Genomic DNA, 20,826 nt, shown 5'->3' with positions numbered 1-20,826 from the left:
AATAGATTGCACACTTTACTAGGTGCTGGGAATACAAGACATGTAATATTTAAAGTTGCAGACCACCTATAAACAAGAGCAAACCAGTGTAGTACAGAAGGCCAGAGATAGGCCATGAAAGGGAACGCACAGCCGGTGGCTGTTTACATTAAAGCTAACCTGGAGAAGACTGAAGAAGAGGAGAGATTCCAGGAGGAGAAAGCACCTATGAGAGCAGGCATTTGATGTGGATGCAGTAGAGTATAATAGAGTATAGGCTTTGGAGCCAGAATGAGCTGGAAAAAATATTAAAACTAAGAAGAATTTGGAGTAATCAGCATGTTTACAAAATCGACAGCTTCTTTCTATGCTCATTATACCTAGTTAGAAAATGTTAAATAAAACCTATTCACAATGACAATAAACTAGGAAGATAGTGAGATATAAATTTAACAATATAAGTGAACAGGACTTATGTATTTGAAAGTTTAAAAACATAGAATGAGATTTTAATAAGTAGAATGAGTTCATTGTTCTTAGACAGTAAATTGGTATTCTAGAGATTGCAACTCTCTAAATCATGTAAATTCAATATTGTGACAATAAAGAGAGTAAAGTGAGTGTAACTTCAACTAATGAGGAAAGCACTCAAAAAGGCAGAAAACTTAAAAGGAGAATTGAAAGCCCACTAATATTACAGTAAGATTTATAGTTCATAGAGTTTCACTACAGAAGATAATTGTATTATACTTTCTGAGAATATAGATAGATCAGTGTATAAAAGAAAGGAAGCTACACTATAAAATAAACCAACACAGATGTGAAAATTTAATAGTATATGATGACAGTGGAAAACCTGGGTAGTTTGAGAAAAAGCTGAAATTCTACCTCAGACATTCTACTGAACATACAACATACACACATACCCTATGTCCTATACCCTAGATCACAAATTTAAAAGTAAAAAAGACAAAAAAAAAAACAACCCGTTCCTTGGGAAGTATGGGCTTTTTTTCTATAATATTTTTGTGGGAAGCTCCAGACACAAAATTCATACGCCATACATTTAAAAAAATGATACATTTGACGACATGAACATGTAAACGTTCTTGATGATAAAAAATATTAGTCAAAATAGAAGTACCAGCCTGAGAAAGATATTTACAACCCCTAATGCAAAGTCCAGTTTTCTTATTGAGAACTGTGTTCATTGTATTCACGTCTTCCCCTCGTTTCAGCATCTCTGGAATGGGGATGTCCGGAAGCTTCCTGGTGTCATCTGTAGAAACAGATGTCTGTGGGAGGAAAGGGGAGGTTGGGATATCAGACTCCTTTAGCAACATTCCTGCAGCTGGCTGGGGTCAAGAGCAGGCTAGAATGTCAACAACATTAAATGTCAGCTTAAGAGCCCACCCCTGCAGGTTTTTAGTTCTTTGAGTAACTGATTAAAAGAAATACTTCAATACCAGTCCTCTGATTGCACAGAGACACCGTTATATGGAAAACCATGAACACGGAGGACTCTGTTGCAATGATTCTGAAGAGTCAGACATTGGAAAAATTTGGTTTATTTCCTGTCTATATGTGAGAGAGTGAAACATGACAAAAATATCTGCCTACTTAAGGGTAAAAGGATTATTTAATATATTCAAATTAAAAATTATATCTGATAAAAAGCACTGTTTCTTAAAGGACAGATTTTTTGGTTACAATTAATGTCTTAGGTTTGATGAAATGTGGAAAATAATGAGCTTCTACAAATCAATGAAAGATAAACAAGCCAAATTCACATTTAAATATAAATGGCACTGCCCTAACCGTTTCGCTCAGTGGATAGAGCGTCGGCCTGCGGACTGAGGGGTACCAGGTTCGATTCTGGCCAAGGGCATGTGCCTTGGTTGCGGGCACATCCCCAGTGGGGAGTGTGCAGGAGGCAGCTGATTGATGTTCCTCTCTCATCGATGTTTCTAACTCTCTATCCCTCTCCCTTCCTCTCTGTGAAAAATCAATAAAATATATTTTTTAAAAATAGATACAAATGGCACTGAAAATTAAAATTAAAACAAAAATGAAATGCCGCCGTAACCGGTTTGGCTCAGTGGATAGAGCGTAGGCCTGCGGACTGAGGGGTCCCGGGTTCGATTCCGGTCAGGGGCATGTGCCTTGGTTGCGGGCACATCCCCGGTGGGAGGTGTGCAGGAGGCGGCTGATCGATGTTTCTCTCTCATTGATGTTTCTGGCTCTCTGGCTCTCTCCCTTCCTCTCTGTCAAAAATCAATAAAATATATTAAAAAAAAATTAAATGCCATTTCACCTATCAGATTCTCCAAAGATCAAATATATTGTGGGTGAGGGTATATATAAACAGACAACCTCAAAGTTTTGCTGGTGGATTAACTCTAACAAATTTGATTGAGTTCTATCAAAATTAGGAACACAAATTTTGACAAGCAATGCAGTATTACAAAATTATCCAAAGATATATTCATACAGATATAACCCCAGAAAGAGGGTCCCTGCATTGTTTTTAATTATAAAAGCATTTTTACTGTTAATGGTTGGTTGGATAAATTATGGGACATCCAATCAATGTAATATCATTTAGTCCTTTCAGTGAAGCAGATGTTTTTGAGTTAACAGAAATATTTTCAAAGTATATTTTTGGCAAAAAGATCAGGTGCAGAATAGTACCTATGTATATATAAAGTATGCTTTCATTTGTGGAGAAAAACAAATAAATTATATATTCACACACACACACAACATTTTAGAGCAGCGATTCTCAACCTGTGGGTCTCGACCCCTTTGGGGTCGAACAACCCTTTCACAGGGGTCGCCTAAGACCGTCGGAAAACACATATATAATTACATATTGTTTTTGTGATTAATCACTATGTTTTAATTATGTTCAATTTGTAACAATGAAATTGGGGGTCACCACAACATGAGGAACTGTATTAAAGGGTTGCAGCATTAGGAAGGTTGAGAACCACTGTTTTAGAGGAATATGCCAGTGACAGTATTATTTTTTCAATCAAAACGCTAGTTCCAAAAAAAATAAAAAAGAATAGACAAAAGGTCACGCGACATTTTGGACTTTTAAGTAGCTTCCAGCACATGTGCACAGACTCAGGGCTAGAGGATGAAACTGGCATCTATTACCTTGCGCCTGTTTAAGGTCTTTTATTTTCTTGGTGTGTGCATCCTGCCAAGAAAACCCCACTCCCATACCTTTGCAATTACTTGGTCTATTTCAGCCAAAGGTGACTGCTGTGCTCAGTGCTCTGATCGTTTTTATAGGCATGTCAGGGATTTTTCTGTTGAAAGATGCAGTTCTGGTTTTACGGTTTGGTTTGGTTTTCCTCTGCATGAGCTCTCTCTTTGGAAATATGTCATGGGGTTCCACCCACTAAAGGTAGATATTTCTATTTTGTCCTCCCTGTGCTCTCAGACGTGTTTCTGTCAGGGATTGCCGGAGGAAGCAATGTTGTCACTGTGGCTGGAATGTGTCCTTTCTTTCTGGTGGCTGTTAGGACAAGCACTCTTATTTTCGCTCTTGCCTGAGTTGAATGATTTATGACTGAACTATTTAATTTTGGGAACACTTGACATTTTTTAGCTGTCGTCCATCAACCCTTTGGAATTACTTTGCTTGGTAGATTGAGACACTGTTTCATTCCCCTGCAGATATTTTCAGTTTTCCTTGTCAAGGAAATATAGCCCTGGGGTTACCCAGGAGAGTTACCTGAGAGGTAAGCAGACGGCTTTCAGAGATAGGCACAACCAGGACACTGCCAGGAACGTTTGTGAGGAACAATGTCCCTGCTAGCATTAAGTTCTTACAAAATAACTTTTCTTTTTCTTATGCATTTTACTTTTGTCATAATGGTAAAACTAACCAAAAAATCCTAGAATTATCTTACCTTCCTTAGAAAGTAAGTTGTATCTATAAGAAACCCAAAGAAATAATAAACACTTGCTGTTGTCATGAATATAGGTGGCTTTGTTGGGCTATGATAAAAGTTGTCCTGCTTTAATTTCAGTTCTTTAGCTAAAAACATTTCAAAATTTCTATTTACAATGGAACATTTTTGCTCTAACACTCCACGATAGATTACTCCTCCTTTCGTGAATGCAAGAGAGTTAAACCTCAGCAGCCTCTGTAACATTCTGACAATGAAATTGGTAAATGAATCCGATATTATCGATACTTAAGGATAGTTAAGAAATCTTGGTTATCCAGTAATCAATGCGACAAAGCCTTTCGTGTCTACATTTCTTCTATTTAACCATAAACTGAAGGGTTAATAGGCTGTCTGACTTGTCCAGACACGGATTTACTGTTTTACTTCCTAATATTGTTAGGAGTGTGTCTCTGGCCTGGAGGCTTAATGCCGAAAGAGGAGATGACACGCTGCAACGTTAGTTCATCATGATGAGTAGATACTGGAGTGAAAACAGCTGTTCTCTTTAAACTGAGCTAAAAGTAAGTGTTAAGATATCTGGCTTTATTATTCGGCCTGTTGAGCTGTGCTCCCTGGTGTCTAGAAATCGGCACAGAATTAATCACCTTGTCCCTAGCAAAACTTCTGAGGCAATGTTTAAAGAACAAAATTCGGGTTTTATTAAGCCCGGGAGTTTTCTAAAACAAGAAAATGGAACATATAAAGAAAAGATAATTTTTCTTTCCATTATGTAATATGTAATTGTCTCTTATATAAGGCATATTTAGGTACTAACATTATGTTCTCTTCACCTCCTTGTGTCCTCCTTAATGGCAGAAAACCTCTTTCATATTAGAACACATGAGACAAATCACTTCTCTAAAGTTTGAGAACCTAGAACAGCGGTTCTCAACCTGAGGGTCGAGACCCCTTTGGCGGTCGAACGACCCTTTCACAGGGGTCGCCTAAGACCATCCTGCATATCAGATATTTACATTACGATTCATAACAGTAGCAACATTACAGTTATGAAGTAGCAACAAAAATAACTTTATGGTTGGGGATCACCACAACATGAGGAACTGTATTTAAAGGGCCAGAAGGTTGAGAACCACTGCTCTAGAAGTTATTCCTGTCCCCAATTCTTTTTAGAGGATATACTGTACTTGAATTGCCCTGAGAATCTTAAGAGCATACCTTTATTCATTCAACATATATCTGTTGTGTCCCTACTACGTACCAGGTTCTCTTCTATGCTTTGAGAATACAACAATAAATGAGATAAGGACTCTACTTTCAGAACTTATATTCTACAACTAATTATAATCTTCCATATACTCAGGAACTAAGACCCTCTTTTCCCAGTTGAGGTTTCTTAGACTATCACTTATCATTTTAAAATAACTTACTGAAAAGGCACTCTTACACATTCCTTCCATATTTTATTCCATGATCTCTTAAAGCTTACTTTTAGAAAGAAAATTCCCCTGAGTCTAACTTTCCTTTTTCTATTCTTAAGAAGTGGAGAATTGCCAGTGTGAGGCCTCTATAAAAAATGATTCTTAAACTGGAGATCTTACTAAGATGCAGATTGTGATGCACTGTCTCTGGGGTGGGGCCCAAGGTTATTCTGCATTTCCAGCAGGCCTCCAGGGGTGCCAAGCACTGATCCATGGGCCAAGCTCTATACAACAGTATGGGTTAACTGTACTGCAGGTCCCCTCTATGACTCCATGACACAATTCTGTAAACTTCCTTGTTAATTTCACTCTTCACAGTAAAAACTGTCAGACATGACTCTCCAAGGTAGTGGTTATTTATGAAGAGCCCACTGCACAGCAGAGGCAATACGCATCTTTACGGTGAAGATTATGGTCATTCAGTGTAACATGGTTGTTAAGAGTTTGGGATGTAGAATCAGAAAGTCCCCATTAACTGTGGAACATTTAGCAAGTTACTTAACCTCTCTAAACCCGTTTCTTCAACTGTAAAGTGGGGGTGACTGATGTTACTTGCTACATAGGGTGGTTATGGAAATGAAATGAGATGATGCATGTAAATAGCCCACTTGATTTCTGGCATGTGTTTTGTGTTTAATAAATGCTAGCTTTCCCATTATTATAGTATACAAAGGCTATTGAAGATAAAAAAAATAAGGAGGTGTTTTGTTTTTATCCTATCCTTAGAGAAGACATAATTTGGTGTGTGTGTTAACTAATCCAAGGTGGAGAGAGATTGGTAAGGAAGAACAGAAAGTGCAATTGGAGCCAGGAGAGGACGCAATTATTTTCACTTTAAGAACATGACAGCGGGCCCTTACTGAGAACCCCCTGTGCATCAGTCAGTCAGCGGCCTAGTGCTTTGCATACGTTATTTAATCCTTACAATAACCCTGTGGTAGGTTAAACCTCCAATCTCACTTACTAGAGAGGAAACTGTGAAGAGAAAGATTCACTTGCCCATAACTAGGAAGTAGTTGATCGAGATGTCTGACTCCAGGATCCCCACCTACTCACTGCTTGTGCTATTCCGACCTAAAAGGACAAAACTGCCGTAGCCGGTTTGGCTCAGTGGAGAGCATTGGCCTACGGACTGAAGGATCCCAGGTTCGATTCCGGTCAAGGGCACATGCCCAGGTTGCAGGCTCAATCCCCAGTAGGGGATGTACAGGAGGCAGCCAATCAATGATTCTCTTTCATCATTGATGTTTCTTTCTCTCCCTCTCTGGAATTCATAAAAATATATATTTTTTTAAAAAGACAAAACTTAGGGTAGTCTCTGAACTGGGTTTTAGCAACAGGCAATCCCAGAACCATGGTGTGAAAAGGTGATTGTGAAAGAGAGTACAGTAGGGCCTTGACTTACGAGTTTAATTCATTCCGTGACAGAGCTCCTAACTCAAATTACTTGTATGTCAGATCAGTTTTCACCATGACAATGACACGTGATGCTGGGCTGATGTTGTGGTGTTCACTGTGATGTTCGCTGAGCCAAATAGCGGTGGGGTATCTGAAGCTGGCTCGTAACCCGAATTTTAGCTCGCAACTCAAAGCAAAAAATCGGCCAAGAGACGGCTCGTATCTCGAAAAACTCGTTAGTCGGGACACTCGTAAATCAAGGCCCCACTGTATAGGTACTGCGAATGGCATGAGCAAAGGCAGAGACTGGAAAATGGGAGTAATTAGGGAAAAGAGAAATATTTGAATTGATTGGGGCCTGCATTAATAGAATTGAGTGAATGGGCCAAATAACTTGTATTCTCTGAGATTTACTAATATGACATTAATCTATAGGAAACAGAGACTGTTTTAGGGCTTCTTGGGTTCCCACTAATGGTGCTGTTTAGAAAAGACAACCTCATTGAAAAAGACCATAAGGCCTAGTAGTTCACATGTAGTTAGGAAAAATGTTCCCTAAGGATATGAAAGACCTGCATTTTTCTGTGTTAGATTTCAGTGTAATGTATGCTTTCCTTTCCAAATGAATGGTTTATTCATCTACATAAACTTTCATCACCTAATGCTGCTGTAAGAAGAATAAATAATATCTAACTTCAGCAGCTATTTTCTTTGTTGTAACATTGGGATTATTTGTTCTCTTACTCAGCTTAGAGAATAGGCTCTGTCTAGTCTGTTTTATTATCTTGGAACTTCAAAGACTAGATCTAAAAAGCATAGCTAGCCAATTGCTTCACTGTTTTCCTACTCCTAAAACTAACTCACTCTCTGTCTCTGTCATTCCCTCCCTCTCATTAGGCACACAGACATGATTCAAGAGACTTAGATATGTTTCTAGCTATACCATTCAATATGTGAACAATATTGGATGAGCAGTTTTTATGTTCTTTGGATCTATTGCACTGCAGGGATAATGACTTAACTAAAGCAAGGTATTTGAGGGTAACATATGAAAAGTATTTTACATTTATCAGGATAACGTTTTTTGTAGTTTTAAATGTTATTTCTAATAGTCATGATCACTTTTTCCTTTATAGATGTTATGTCCTAAGAAAAACAGCAGATAAATACCCTAAGTCTTTTTGTATTGACCTATTATTTTTGGTTGTGAACCACAGTTAGCAGTAGATCTGGCACCAGGAAGTAACTTTTAAAGTGGTAAAGAGCATGTGAGTAAGAAGCAGGGTTTTATAAGTTCTTAAGCTATGCTTTGCCTCTGAGGATCTGGGATAAAATAATAGGTAGGTCCTATAGTTAAGAAGAGAAGTGGTTTCTAAGAAAGTACCAGGAAACCTCTTGGTGTACATAGAAGTCCTATAGAATAGAAATACCAGAAATCAACTTTACAGACAAATTTTAGCTTATTAATAAGTTCGGCTTTTTTTCTTGCCTGCTGTTTTTAAGGTAGCTAGAATACAAGGAATCCAATAGAAATTCAAAACTAAAAAGCAAAAGTGTGCACTGACTATTAAACTATAATTTGATGGTCAATGTTGACTGGTTGTTTGCTCTCAAACTTCATGGCACATAACAGCCCTGCTAGTTTCTCAGTAGTTAACCTATTAAAGCTCACTCTGGATTTTTTAAAAACAGATTTCCTTTGTTTTAACTTTTCTTCTCTAGTAAATTAAAGGACTAAGCTTATATGTCCTTAGAACTACTATCATTTTGTAGAGTGTAAATGCTTATCTATTAAAGAAATGGCATAACATCTACAGAAATTCCTTGATTTCTTATTGTTAAAACTGATCATTCTTAGATTTTATATATAAGACTTTCTATGTAATATATCTATGTTCATTTATTCTGAAACTACATTCCGTACAATGTTTAGATATAGATGCCTCCTGGGGGAAGAAAATCTCAACTTTGGAGGAAGGAGAAAATAAAAATCCCAGCTCTGGGCTAAAGGGAAACCACTCTGCTAGCCTCTGTTTAGGACGTTTTATGGGGAAGGACATCGGGCCAGGCCTTGGATATGCTCAAGGCAAGGACAAGCTGTAACTGTGAAGCTCCCAGTGTTTGTGATAAACCTGAAGAGCGTCTGTCAGGGTGGATCAATCTGTGGTTTCAAGGAGGAGAAATGAGTAACTTTGCATCTATTACCTTCTATGTCAGGGGTTGTCAAAAGTTAGGTCTCAGACCTTTTTTACACTCTTAAATGTTAATAAAGGACCCAAAGAGCTTACTTTGGAAGATTTTAGAAGACACAGGATCCACAAGCATGTATTGCATTTGCTGTCAGGATGATGATGGCAATAGAGGCTCTGGAGAATTTCACTGTAAGAGAATGAGTAGCAAAGGCAAATAACATCTCAGTACTTACCTTAAAATAACTTGGCCCGATGAACCTCCAGGGGTCCCAAACGACACTTTGAAAACCACGGCTTGAAGCATTGTCTGGAGAAACACGTTTGAACAAAGAGAACTGACCTTACTGAGTTTAACAATATGGTTTACTGTATTCATTGGGAAAATGTTTCATTTATGGAAAAATGTGTTGCATTCACCTTATGAGAACTGTGTGTGTGTGGGGGGGGGGGTGTAAATTTTTTTTGAAAGGCTAAGAAAGCACATCTCTCAGAGGTGGGGCTCCTGCCCAGACCAGACTTTTGGTCTCCTGAGTCCCAGGCCACTTCCTAGCTACAGTCTCCTGCTGACTCCCACTGAGGTGGTATTATTATTCTATACTCAGGAATCAAATTAGGGGGGTGGGTGAATTACAGGCTTGAGGAGAAAGCCAGATTCCCAGGCCGGAAGTTCCTCTGAAGGTTCAGGAACCAGAACCTCTTGAAGAAGGGTGGCGACTTGCACAGGAAAGATTAGGGACAGAAGTTCCCTCTGACAGAAAGGTAAAAGCTAGGAAGGGGAGTTTTCCATAATTGCTTTTCCTTTTCACTCCCAAAAATGTCACATTTAGCATACAGTTATAAAGATATCTCCTCCCTCCTACACACATCTTTGTTATAATACTACATTGTAGATATCCCTGATTTTTTCAGTAAAGTGGAGGTTTCAATATGTAGAGAATAAAGTTCAGGTGAGAGAGAAAGGGCAGCCGGCAGACAGGGCACAGTGTGCCGGGCAGCCAGCCTCGGCTTTGAACTCTGTCCGTCGAGGGTACAGTGCAGACACAGAGCTGACGGCAGAGGGGGTGCTGGGGAGCGGTTATGGGGATAACTGGAGAGTGAGACTAACCCACTTCCCTTTTCAAATACACGAGAGGAGGATGACCCCTAAAATTGCTTTCACTGTCATTCTCCTTTAAAAGTGACTTCCTTAGACGTATCTTGGCAGTTGCAAATCAGTATCATCTTTTGGCCTTTAATGCAGATCTGAGACTCACAATCTTGAACAATATGAAAATCTAGCATGCTGGTTTTGAAGGGATTTCTCTTGCATCTAATTTTCAATTGATTGTCCTTTTTCACCTGCCAAAATGCTTTCTTGTCTCTCAATTATAGATTTAAATGGCAGGTAAATTTGTTCATATCTGTGCTAATAAGAGAAATAGCAGAACTACTGATCAAACTATTTTAAAAACTCTAATCTATAACCTGTGATTTATTTCTCAGGAACTGGCCTCTATTTTTGGTTAAAGGCAATGTGATAAAAGTCAAATCTCACATTAAAAAATGATGTATACAGTACCTGGCTGGGTGGCTCAGTTGGCTGGAGCGTTGTCCCATACACTAAAAGGTTGCAGGTTCAATCGCCTGTCGCGGTGTGTACAAGAGGCAACTGATCGATGTTTCTCTCTCTCTGCCTTCCTCTCTCTAAAAAAAATAAAAACATATCATTGGATGAGATTTTTTTAAATGTTGTATATCTATCTCCTTTTTAATATGAGGATAGATATCCTAATACTTAATAAAAATCTATTTTATATTTAAGGATATAAATCTTTAATTTAAAAATATAATAAAACACATTATAAATTAAATGTATTGAAACGTACTCTTTAATTAAGAGTGCCTACAATAGCACTGCTGGCAGGTAATATTACGTACCACATTCTATGCAACCATTCAAGTCTTCATCTCCCCAAAAATGTAATTACAGATCCAGCTGGCATTCAAAGCAAGTACTGTAGCCACATCTGCCTAATGCGTTTTATTGCAGCTATTCATCGTTTAAGTAGGGTGTTATAAAATATGCTAAAAATAAGTCATTCTTTATTTTTGTAACTAAAGTATAATTATTTTGCTATTTCAGTGGGCATAAAATTTAACAATTCCCCTGTATACAGAGTTCCAATTTTAATTAGTGCTATTTCAGATTACTGTTAGAACGCTTTTTTCATAGTTTCACTCTGTTGGTACAGTCTCTTACTTCTTCAATATGGGATATGAATAAGTGAGAACATTCCTTTTTTTCTCCCCTTTCTAGTGTTCCAAAGCAGGAGTTAATCATAAAATAATGGACTAGTAACATTGTAAAATATTTTAATGCGTCAAGGCAATTCAAAACTTCAAGTCCTTTTTCAATTGAGGTATAATATAAATGAAATATACTCAAGCATACATAGGTGTATCAGGAAACATGATGAAACTACTATATGATAGTATATTCATCACCCATTATCAACATTCTTCATCAACTCATAGTACTTAGTGCTGACATTCAGCACTTCCCTTATTTTCACCACATTACGTACAAAGCTTTTGCTGTGAGCTTTTAATTAAGTAATCAGGAAACCAAGCTAAAAGCTGTTCTACTTTTCCTCAGAAGGAGAAATAACAAAGTCAGAGTTATATAAAAAAAAAAACTTACTCTTCATGGAATCCTCTGAAGCAGTTTAAGATAACTTTTCCTCCTATAAAGATAAAAAATCACAGAATCTTTAAAGTTTCTTCACTGTTCTTTGAGAGAAAAGTGGAAAGGAGAAAGGAAACATTAGCAGAGCAACTAGAAATCATATTAATACTGTGTTAATATTTCATTGAGGTATTCCTATAATTTGGACTTGTCTATAGAGTTATCGGCAAAAAAAAAATAAATAAGAATAACTTAGAATCATGGCTGATTTTGTCTAAAATCTCATGAAGTTTTTGTGCGTAACCTAACCATAATTGTTCAGAATAAATTAAATATAGATTTGTGTCAAATACAAAGGTTTTAAGATGAAACCTTTAGCAATAATTGTAGGTTTGTGAAAAGAAAACTTTGGGGAAAATTTTTAATGTGTGGTCAAGCTGCTAAGATTCAAAATGGATTAATTATGTAAATGGATTTAAAATATCAAAAGCAAGCTGATGCAGATTTAGAGTTTGTTCCTCTTTCTGTTAAAAGGATGAAGTTTTTTGGACTGTGGGTCTGCTCCTGATAAGATATTGCGACAAATTTTCTGCCTAGAAAACAAAGATTCTATCTTTTATCAAAATAACTTCCTAGGTTTTATGTTGTCTTAATCAGGTCTTTGATTATGTAAGAAAACTGAATCCTTTCCATAGGAAAAGTTATGCTCTCGTTGACTTTCATGAAAAGGCAGCAGCAACAAAATGAAGCCCTTTCTCCTCCTGTGAAAATGACCCCTCATTGCCAGACTTGTGCTGTCGGGTGTCCTTGTAACTGGCAGCAGTCTGCTCCTGAATCAGGGAATTAACGTGGGTCAACAATGGCTGGACATTAAGTGAAGAGACAGGGCCTGGGGCACCCCGAGGCGGCTGCTCGCTTCTTCCCGGGCCCTGGCAACCCTCATTTCTTCAGTTTTGGCATTCTTCCATGTACCAAAAGCATTGAAGCTGGACTTCATTCAACTGCCACTCGGTATGGGTTATCAGTATGCTCTTGTTGTTGGGTGTATATTTTCTGGAAGGGGTGATGCTTTCCCCTGCCACGAGGCTAAGGCTATTGCCTTCACAGTGACAAACTGTGCGAAAATGTTTCCCACTTGGGGTATACCTCAAGGCTTTTTACATACATAGCAGCCCCACCACAGGCCATGGGATGGTGGCTTGGGACTTGTCATTGCTTTCCCTCCCAGCCTCTGATTGTGGGCTCATTATATGGATGACATGTTAACCTATGAAGATTTGCCTCTGCTGCAGAACACCTTGCGGCCTTGCTGAACCACCTACAACAGTGAGGATGGGCAGTAAATCCACAGAAAATTCAAGGTCCAGGCACCGCACTAACGTTCTTGGGAGTCATATGGTCAGGTAAGACCCACATTGTCCCTGAGTCTGTCACAGACATCCTACAAGCCTATCATTACCACGAAGTGTGAAAGAGGTACAGGCTTCTGTGGGAATTTTGGGGTACTGGTGAACAGTTATACTCCATTTAGCATAATGCCTTCAGCCATTATATCACCTGGTTTAAAAGGGCCCTATATGGGGCTGGGGAGCCAAACAACAGGCTGTCTATGAAAAGGCGAAAATACTGGTCAACTAGATTAAAGCCCTTGGAATCCCCAGGTGGGGTTGACATTTGAATCAGATATTTCAGTAACCGGGGAAGGCATGGGCTGGACATTATGGCAAAAAATAGCAGAAAGAGAGGACATCCCTTGGATTTGGGTCCCTATCGTGGAAGGGGGCAGAAATCGGTTACACTCACTAGAACTGCAGTTAGTGGCAGTGTATATAGATAGTGCTAACACGGGCGGAGCCTCTTACCAAAGAGAAGCGAGTTACAGAACTTCCCTTCCCATCAAGAACTGGATTGACAACATGTTCCGCTGAACTGCATCTGCCATGGCTCAGGCTCCTATGCTGACCACATGGCGAGTATTCCTGCAGCATAGGAGTACTACCTTCCAAATACTGCTGCTCCTATCCCTGTGTCAACCTCTGCAACCTGCAAAAAGAAGAGGAAAACTTCCAGCTGGGCCCTGGGACACCAACGGCTCAGCCAGGGTAATCCCTCTACCCAGATGGCAGCTTCCACCCAACCATCCACTGACACTACCTGGGCTGCTTGACAAGCTGTCTGGTTGGTGATCATACCTGAACCTTGGCCACTGATCCTGTGTGCAGCCAGTTGGGTTATGGCTTAGACCAGTGATGGCGAACCTTTTGAGCTCGGCGTGTCAGCATTTTGAAAAACCCTAACTTAACTCTGGTGCCGTGTCACATATAGAAATGTTTTGATATTTGCAACCATAGTAAAACAAAGACTTATATTTTTTATATTTATTTTATATATTTAAATGCTATTTAACAAAGAAAAATCAACCCCAAAAAAATGAGTTCACGTGTCACCTCTGACACGCGTGTCATAGGTTCACCATCACTGGCTTAGACAGTAGAAACAGAGGAGTAAATAATTATGAGCAAGCATTTATGGAGACAATAGATGTAGAAACATACTTGGACTCACTTGCAAGAGTCTGAGGCAGACCTTGTTTTCCATGTCCTTGTCCAGAAGGTGTCTCTACCTCCAGGAGGCAGATGACTTGGCAAAAATACATGCATTAGCAACTGACCTGTCAGTTGACCCTGTAGATTGGGTACACCGGAAGAGTGGACATCATAGTACCCAAATAGGATGGTGGATCGCTACAGAGGCAGGGCTGCCTTTAAAATATAGTGACCCGGTCAATAGAGTTACTGAATGGCGATTCCATCTCCTGTATAACCCACAGGCAACTGGGTTGGTCTGACGGAAAAATGGTGTCCTCAAACAGCAAAGTTATGGACTGGAAAACCTACTTGGGCCAGGTGGACAGACCTGCTTTCCCAACCACTAATACATTTAATAACCACCCTGTGGGCACACTTCTCCACACGTCAGGCTGGGAACTCAGCCTGAGGCACCCAGTAGGGAAAAGGTGTAGAAAACAAAGGACATAGCAGTAGATCCGATGTTTGCCAGGGCCAACAAGCTATCAAGGCACCAAATCCTATTGTCCCTGGAACAGAGACACTTACCGGAATCTGTAAAGGGACTTTCCACTGGGATGGGTCAGGTACTTCATGCTCCTGCATGGGAAGAACTGCTCGGTCTCTGGTGGGACCCATGGAAACACACTATTCATAGACCAGTTCATGCAACATTAAAAGAGGAGAGAAGGTAAGGGTCCTGGCCTAGTGTATTCTTCTCCTTACCTACCCGGCTCACGCCAGAAAAAAATCACTTCCCCTGGTCAGATTTCCATGGCTGCAGCCATGTTAACATCTAAGATTATGGTGCAAATAAAATTGTCATGACCCTACTAAATATTTAGCTTTCTGATCTTAGATTTATTTCTACTGTTCCTGTGCCACATCCAAACTGAATGTTGTGTTTTTATACCATATAAATCTGCTACTATTGCTTCTCTGTTAACACGTATGAAAACTCAAATGCTTTAAGTGATCTGACCCCCAGCCTAGGTGAGCTATTAAATCACTGGTTTTGGGCCTAGAGGTCCTGATGGGGGGAAATGTTACTAATACCTGGACTGCTGCTTTTCATTTTTCTCTTTTCTGTATCTGTCTGTACTGTTGCAGCAATTGTCTCTCCAATATGGTCAATTGGCGATTAAGCAAGCTACTTCCCTGCTACTGAAGCCCCTTGCTGACCACTCGGAGCACCTGGCGGCAGAGAGGGGCAAGGGAGATTGTAAGAGCCAGTCCCAAGGGGGTGGGGGGGAGTGTGAAGGACACTGTTCTATGATATGATCGCTCTCTGTCCCACAGCTGGGCCTGGGCCAGAACAGAGGTTGCTTTCCACAAACCCTCCTTAGAGACAGAATGAATAGCAGTTATGATCAGACAAACATAAATCAGCACCTCTCCCTTGCCTCCTCCTGTGTGCCAGTTCCTGGAATAAGCTGTTTTCCTGTCAAGCATGTAAAGATATTTTCTGTACAAGGGATAGTACCCATGACTATCACTTTACCCTACAAAAATTCTTGGCTCTCCATGATGCTTGGCAGGAACCAATTTCATCTTGCAGCTGCCCAAGACACACTTTGTATGTAAGTTTCCCTTAATAAGCCCCATTACTTACCAGCCTGCAGTGGCCAGCCTCTTTCTTCAGTCTAGGGAGGTAGATTTTCAGTTTGGGGTATTTTCCCTGGGTCTGCTTGCACAAGCCAGGGCCCAGGCTGTCTTGTGGATGGAAGACTTGGGGTATATCAGGAGCTGGAACAGCATGCCTGCATCAGTGGCGACCTCGGTCTGGTGATCTGTTCCCATGACAGTTTTCCCCACATGGGGGAAGGGAGGGTGTGGAAGGAAAAACAAGGCTAGAAATATAACCAAATGGTGCTAGTTTATCAGAGTGGAAGGTGACAAACACACCAAGATCTGTGCCCTCCCAAACATTAGTCATGCTATGCTGATGGCTCTCTGGAAGCCTGTGAACAGTTATTACATCCATGACTCTTCTTAATTCAGCACATCCACAGTATTATTATAGCTTAAACATATTGCCAGCCTCCCAATAGTTCTGGCTCAAGTGGAATAGAAGGCAAAACAAAAACAGATGTCGAGACAGAGAAGCATCGATCAGATGCTCAAAACTCAGAGGGAAGGTAGGGGAGGGTGGGGGTGAGGGGGAGAGAACAACCAAAGGACTTGTATGCATGCATATAAGCATAAGCGATGGATGTGGACAACACGGGGTGAGGGTGAGGGCAGGATTGGGGGGATGAGGGGTCATTGGGGGGATAAGGACACATTTGTAATATCTTAATAAGGGGAATAATTTTTTAAAAAGAAATTATGCTGTCCCTTTTATAGCCTTACATTGGGAAAACTGATGAATTGTAGTGTTTATAATGTAACAATGTCTATTGAATTTAGTGTCTATTTCATTGAAGCTAATGAGATCCCGATGGCATTTGTTGGTATGTCCACAAACCTCCTCTCAGTAACACTAGAGGTCCCCAGAATGGGTCTACAACTGAGCCCAAGACAGCTGTCCTAGGAGGGCTGACTGTGGATTTATTTTGGTTTCTCTGCACTATAGTGGCAGCCCATCAACAGTTCTAGAATGTTCCTATCCGATTATGCTAAATGTCTGCTATTCATGTGAGGGGTGGAGATAATGCTACAGGCAAATCATAGCCTTGCCAGGACCCACATTTTGGCCCCAGCCCCCCAGAATATCTTGTATTCTCTTTCACACCATCCATGCCCCAACTACTACCCACAAACCCACCCTGACATCTGAGGGATACTATGCTAATTTTAGAATAAACGACCACTAAGGTTGTATAATATGCAGTATTAAGCATAGAAGTCAAAAGGGGCACCCACATTTTAAACTACATTTTCAGCAAGTATGTTTCATAACATAGCAAAGTACTTGATATTGATTTTACTTACTTTTCACCTATATCTGCAGTAGTCTTAGGGAACAAACTGGGGAGAGAATAAGAGGGAATTTTCTTTTATATTTGAGTAAGACACTCAAATGTTACAATGAGCTTTACATTAATACACACACACACCCTGTATATGCCAACTTGTTAATGTCTACAAACATAGACTACTAGAAGGAAAGGCCACAAAAGAATAGTTCAGTGGTTAGAGGGATTATAAGCAGTTTTAATGTAGTGCTATTCTATAATTTCTAGTTATAAGATTAAGAAAAAGTACATTATTTAATACCCACTAGAATTTTGGATCAAAATGGATTCAAATGTGTGGCTACAGAGTAGCAGGGACCAGGAAAATGCAGATGACAAGCTTTGTTCTAAATAAAGGATTAGAGTTGACTGTGGAAGACCTGAGGGTGGGGAAAGGACAGAACTTGCTAAAGTGACTATAACAAACTCTAACCTGAAGGCCCATACAGAGACAGACAGGACCTGGGACACATTCCAAGTGCTCAACTGGCCTGGGCAGGGTCCCCATGTCAAGCAGTTGGCTTCTGAATTTGTTGCAGCCATTGGTGAGGTAGGACAGGCCCAGCAGGTGTCTCAGAGCGCCTCGCTGTCTTGGTGCTGGAAAAGAATGGACATTTTTTTCATGTTTTTCGCAAGGGTATGGTACAGGTTCTTGTTTTGGCCCAGTGATCCCACTTCTAGGAATATATCCTAAGAAACCAGAAACACCAACCAGAAAGAATATATGCACCCCTATGTTCACAGCAGCACAATTTACAATAGCCAATATCTGGAAACAGCCCAATTACCTATCAGCAGATGAGTGGATTAAAAAGCTGTGGTATGAACTACCATGCGGCTGTAAAAAAGAAAACTCTTAATATTTGCAACAGCATGGATGGAGCTGGAGAGCATTATGCTAAGCGAAATAAGCCAGTCAGAGAAAGATAAGTATCACATGATCTCACTCATATGTGGAATTTAATGAGCAACATAAACTGATGAACAAATACAGATCCAGAGACAGAGAAGCATGAAACAGATTGATGAATTTCAGAGGGAGGGCAGGGGGTTGGGAAGTGGGTGAGGATTGATTAACCAGCGAACTTATATGCATAGCCCATGGACACAGATGATAGAGTGGTGAAGGCCTGGGAGGGGTGTGTGCAGGGTAGAGGGGGTCAATGGGGAAATAAAAAAATAAAAAATAAAGCAAAAGGGGACATTTGTAATACTTTCAATAATAAAGATAAATTTTAAAAAATAAAATAGACTTATTTTATATCCTGTGTTTGCTAATCCCAATATCTGAAGTCTTTGGAGGTCTAATCATACTGTTGGTTTCTGCGGTCTCTGAGCTTGAAATTGCTAATATTGGGCTGGTCTTAATTTGTCCTAATCCTGAGAGGCCCAGTGGAGTTTGTTTTCACCAGAAAGCATTGTATTTATATTGAGGCAGGAATCCGGGAGCTTCGAACCATGCAACACTAACTCCTCAGCGTGTGCTGTTCCGGGCGACACAGGGACTACAGCATTGTTCCCACATCCATGAGGCTAATCTTAGGATTGCCTTTTCAGGGGACACTTTTACCCCATGCTAAGGAAACTTTGGCAGCTTTCACTGGAGACAGAATTCTCAGGGTCCAACATAAACCCCCACACTACATGTGCCAAAGGCTTGTCTTTTGTTCCTGACGCCGGTAAGACCTGAGGCTGTAGGGCCTCAGTATTGGCAGGTGTTCCTAGTAGCCTGCAGCTTCAGTATGCACCGTATCATCTGATTTCAGCTTCAATTTTTGGCCTCTGAACTCAACTCTAAAGTTTTTTAAAAGCCTGTTGTACTTTCCCCAGCATTTCTATGTATTTGTACTTAGAGTATTGAGTTCACTCTACTACCCAAAGACCTCCCATAGCATGCCACATGCCTGACTTACTGTTTTCTTAGCCCCCTGAGGGGAGAGTCTCGCCTGCTATATTACCAAGGGGCCACACTGCCTGTTCACACACAGTTATATGGGTGGAAGGGAAAACAACTCACCCAAGGCTTAAATGCCAGCTCCCCCCCACCACCACCACCACCCCTTTACACAATAGCTCCAGTCTGCTCTGAAGTCCCTGAAGCAACGTTGGCCAGAACCCAGGCTGCCTTAAACTACAAATAGGGGTAAAGTGATGACTTCAGGAACTCCACCTGCCTGGGCGTGAGCTCCAACGATCAGTTTTCAAGGAGGGGTCCTTTCCCGGGACAGTGTTTTCCTTCGCAGTGAAAGGGGAAGAACAAAAACAAGCCACATGAGGCAGGTATGAAGAACCTCTTCATAGATGTTCCTATCAAATGAGATGAACAGCTGGGCCACAGCTACTTAATATCCTAGAGTTTAGCCTATAGCACTTTTCAGTGATAAAGTAACATTTTTCCCTTCAGTTATTATCATAAAGATTCCTGTAGGGGCCAATTTAAATTAAGCAATTCATATCTGACAACACTGGCATATCTTAAGTTGTTCTTAAGGACACTGTAGAGGAGACATTTAGTCTCACTTTTGAATGAACTAGCCTTTTCTTATATTGTGCGGGCATTTTGCCACTGCCAAGAAACCAAATAGGCCACTGGAGCTCATTTCTAGCCATGAACCTATAAATAAAAGAAGTCTGTTTGGCCATACCTGGCTTCCTGGATGGCCTGGAACATGGGTTTGGATCTGAGGCATTTGTACCATTGATTATTTCTTACAAAATGAGGGCTGATCTGTAAGGAGATAAACATTCAGGTCAGAGTCTCTGCCAAAAGGAACCATGAAAGTCATCTAGTCTAGCCATCTATCTGATTAGAACAGGCTGGCTTGGACAGTATGTCCCAATCTTCATGCTGGTATATACTATTATGGGAGGAAAGAACATCTGGTGGTCTCATAGATCTCACATATGCAGACACCCTGCATGAGAGGTAATTCCTAACACCATTTAGATCCCCAGCACCATTTTATGCAGTAAAGACCTGCTTGTGAATATCAGCCAAAAAAAAAAAAAAGGCAGATTAAGGACCTACGAAAATTCTGTCCTCTATAAAATCAACAAAAAAGCTGATAAACATAGTCAGAATCAACTGTTTTAGAACTCTAGAAACTAACCAAAGGCTTGCAGCAATTTGTTTTATTTAAACCAAAAAGAGTTTAAGAAAAGTATCTAAATCTCAATAAAAACAGTTATCTACAAGGGAGCTCCCATAAGACTGTCAGTTGCTTTCTCAACAGAAACTTTGCAGGTCAGAAGGTATCAGCAAGAAATATATAAGTGATAAAAAGCAAGGACCTACAATCAAGATTACCCAGCAAAGCTATCATTTAGAACTATAGGACAGATAAAGTGCTTCCCAGACAAGAAAAAGCTAAAGGAGTTCATCACCACCAAACCAGTATTACAAGAAATGTTAAAGGTTCTTTTTTTCAAAGAAGATAAAAAATGTGAATAAAATGGCAATAAATACTTATATATCAACAATTATTTTAAATGCAAGTGGATTAAATGCTCCAACCAAAAGTTATGCAGAGACTGAATGAATAACAAAACAAGACCCTTACATATGCTGTCCAAAAGAGACTCACTTCAGATCAAAAGACACACACAGACGGAAAGTAAAGGGATGGAAAACAATATTTCATAACAATGGAAACAAACTTTTTAA

General features: G+C 40.0%; 2 long non-coding RNA genes across 2 annotated transcripts; both read right to left on the bottom strand.

Moving 5' to 3' along the window:
- Positions 1 to 800: 800 nt before the first annotated feature.
- Positions 801 to 9,284, bottom strand: LOC132232376 (uncharacterized). Its single transcript, XR_009452417.1, has 2 exons — positions 9,207 to 9,284; positions 801 to 1,274 (listed from the first exon to the last, which is right to left on the bottom strand). It is a non-coding gene; the product is annotated as an uncharacterized LOC132232376 (long non-coding RNA).
- Positions 9,285 to 10,537: 1,253 nt separating this feature from the next.
- On the bottom strand, positions 10,538 to 19,890 carry LOC132232375 (uncharacterized). The gene is made up of 7 exons (XR_009452416.1): positions 19,808 to 19,890; positions 17,596 to 17,759; positions 17,140 to 17,175; positions 15,818 to 16,055; positions 13,501 to 14,853; positions 11,654 to 11,696; positions 10,538 to 10,656 (listed from the first exon to the last, which is right to left on the bottom strand). It is a non-coding gene; the product is annotated as an uncharacterized LOC132232375 (long non-coding RNA).
- Positions 19,891 to 20,826: the final 936 nt, after the last annotated feature.

Source organism: Myotis daubentonii, chromosome 4, assembly GCF_963259705.1.
Source record: "Myotis daubentonii chromosome 4, mMyoDau2.1, whole genome shotgun sequence".
Taxonomy (NCBI): domain Eukaryota; kingdom Metazoa; phylum Chordata; class Mammalia; order Chiroptera; family Vespertilionidae; genus Myotis; species Myotis daubentonii.
The sequence above is the reverse complement of the archived record's forward strand: the minus strand, read 5'-3'. Positions and strand labels throughout refer to the sequence as shown.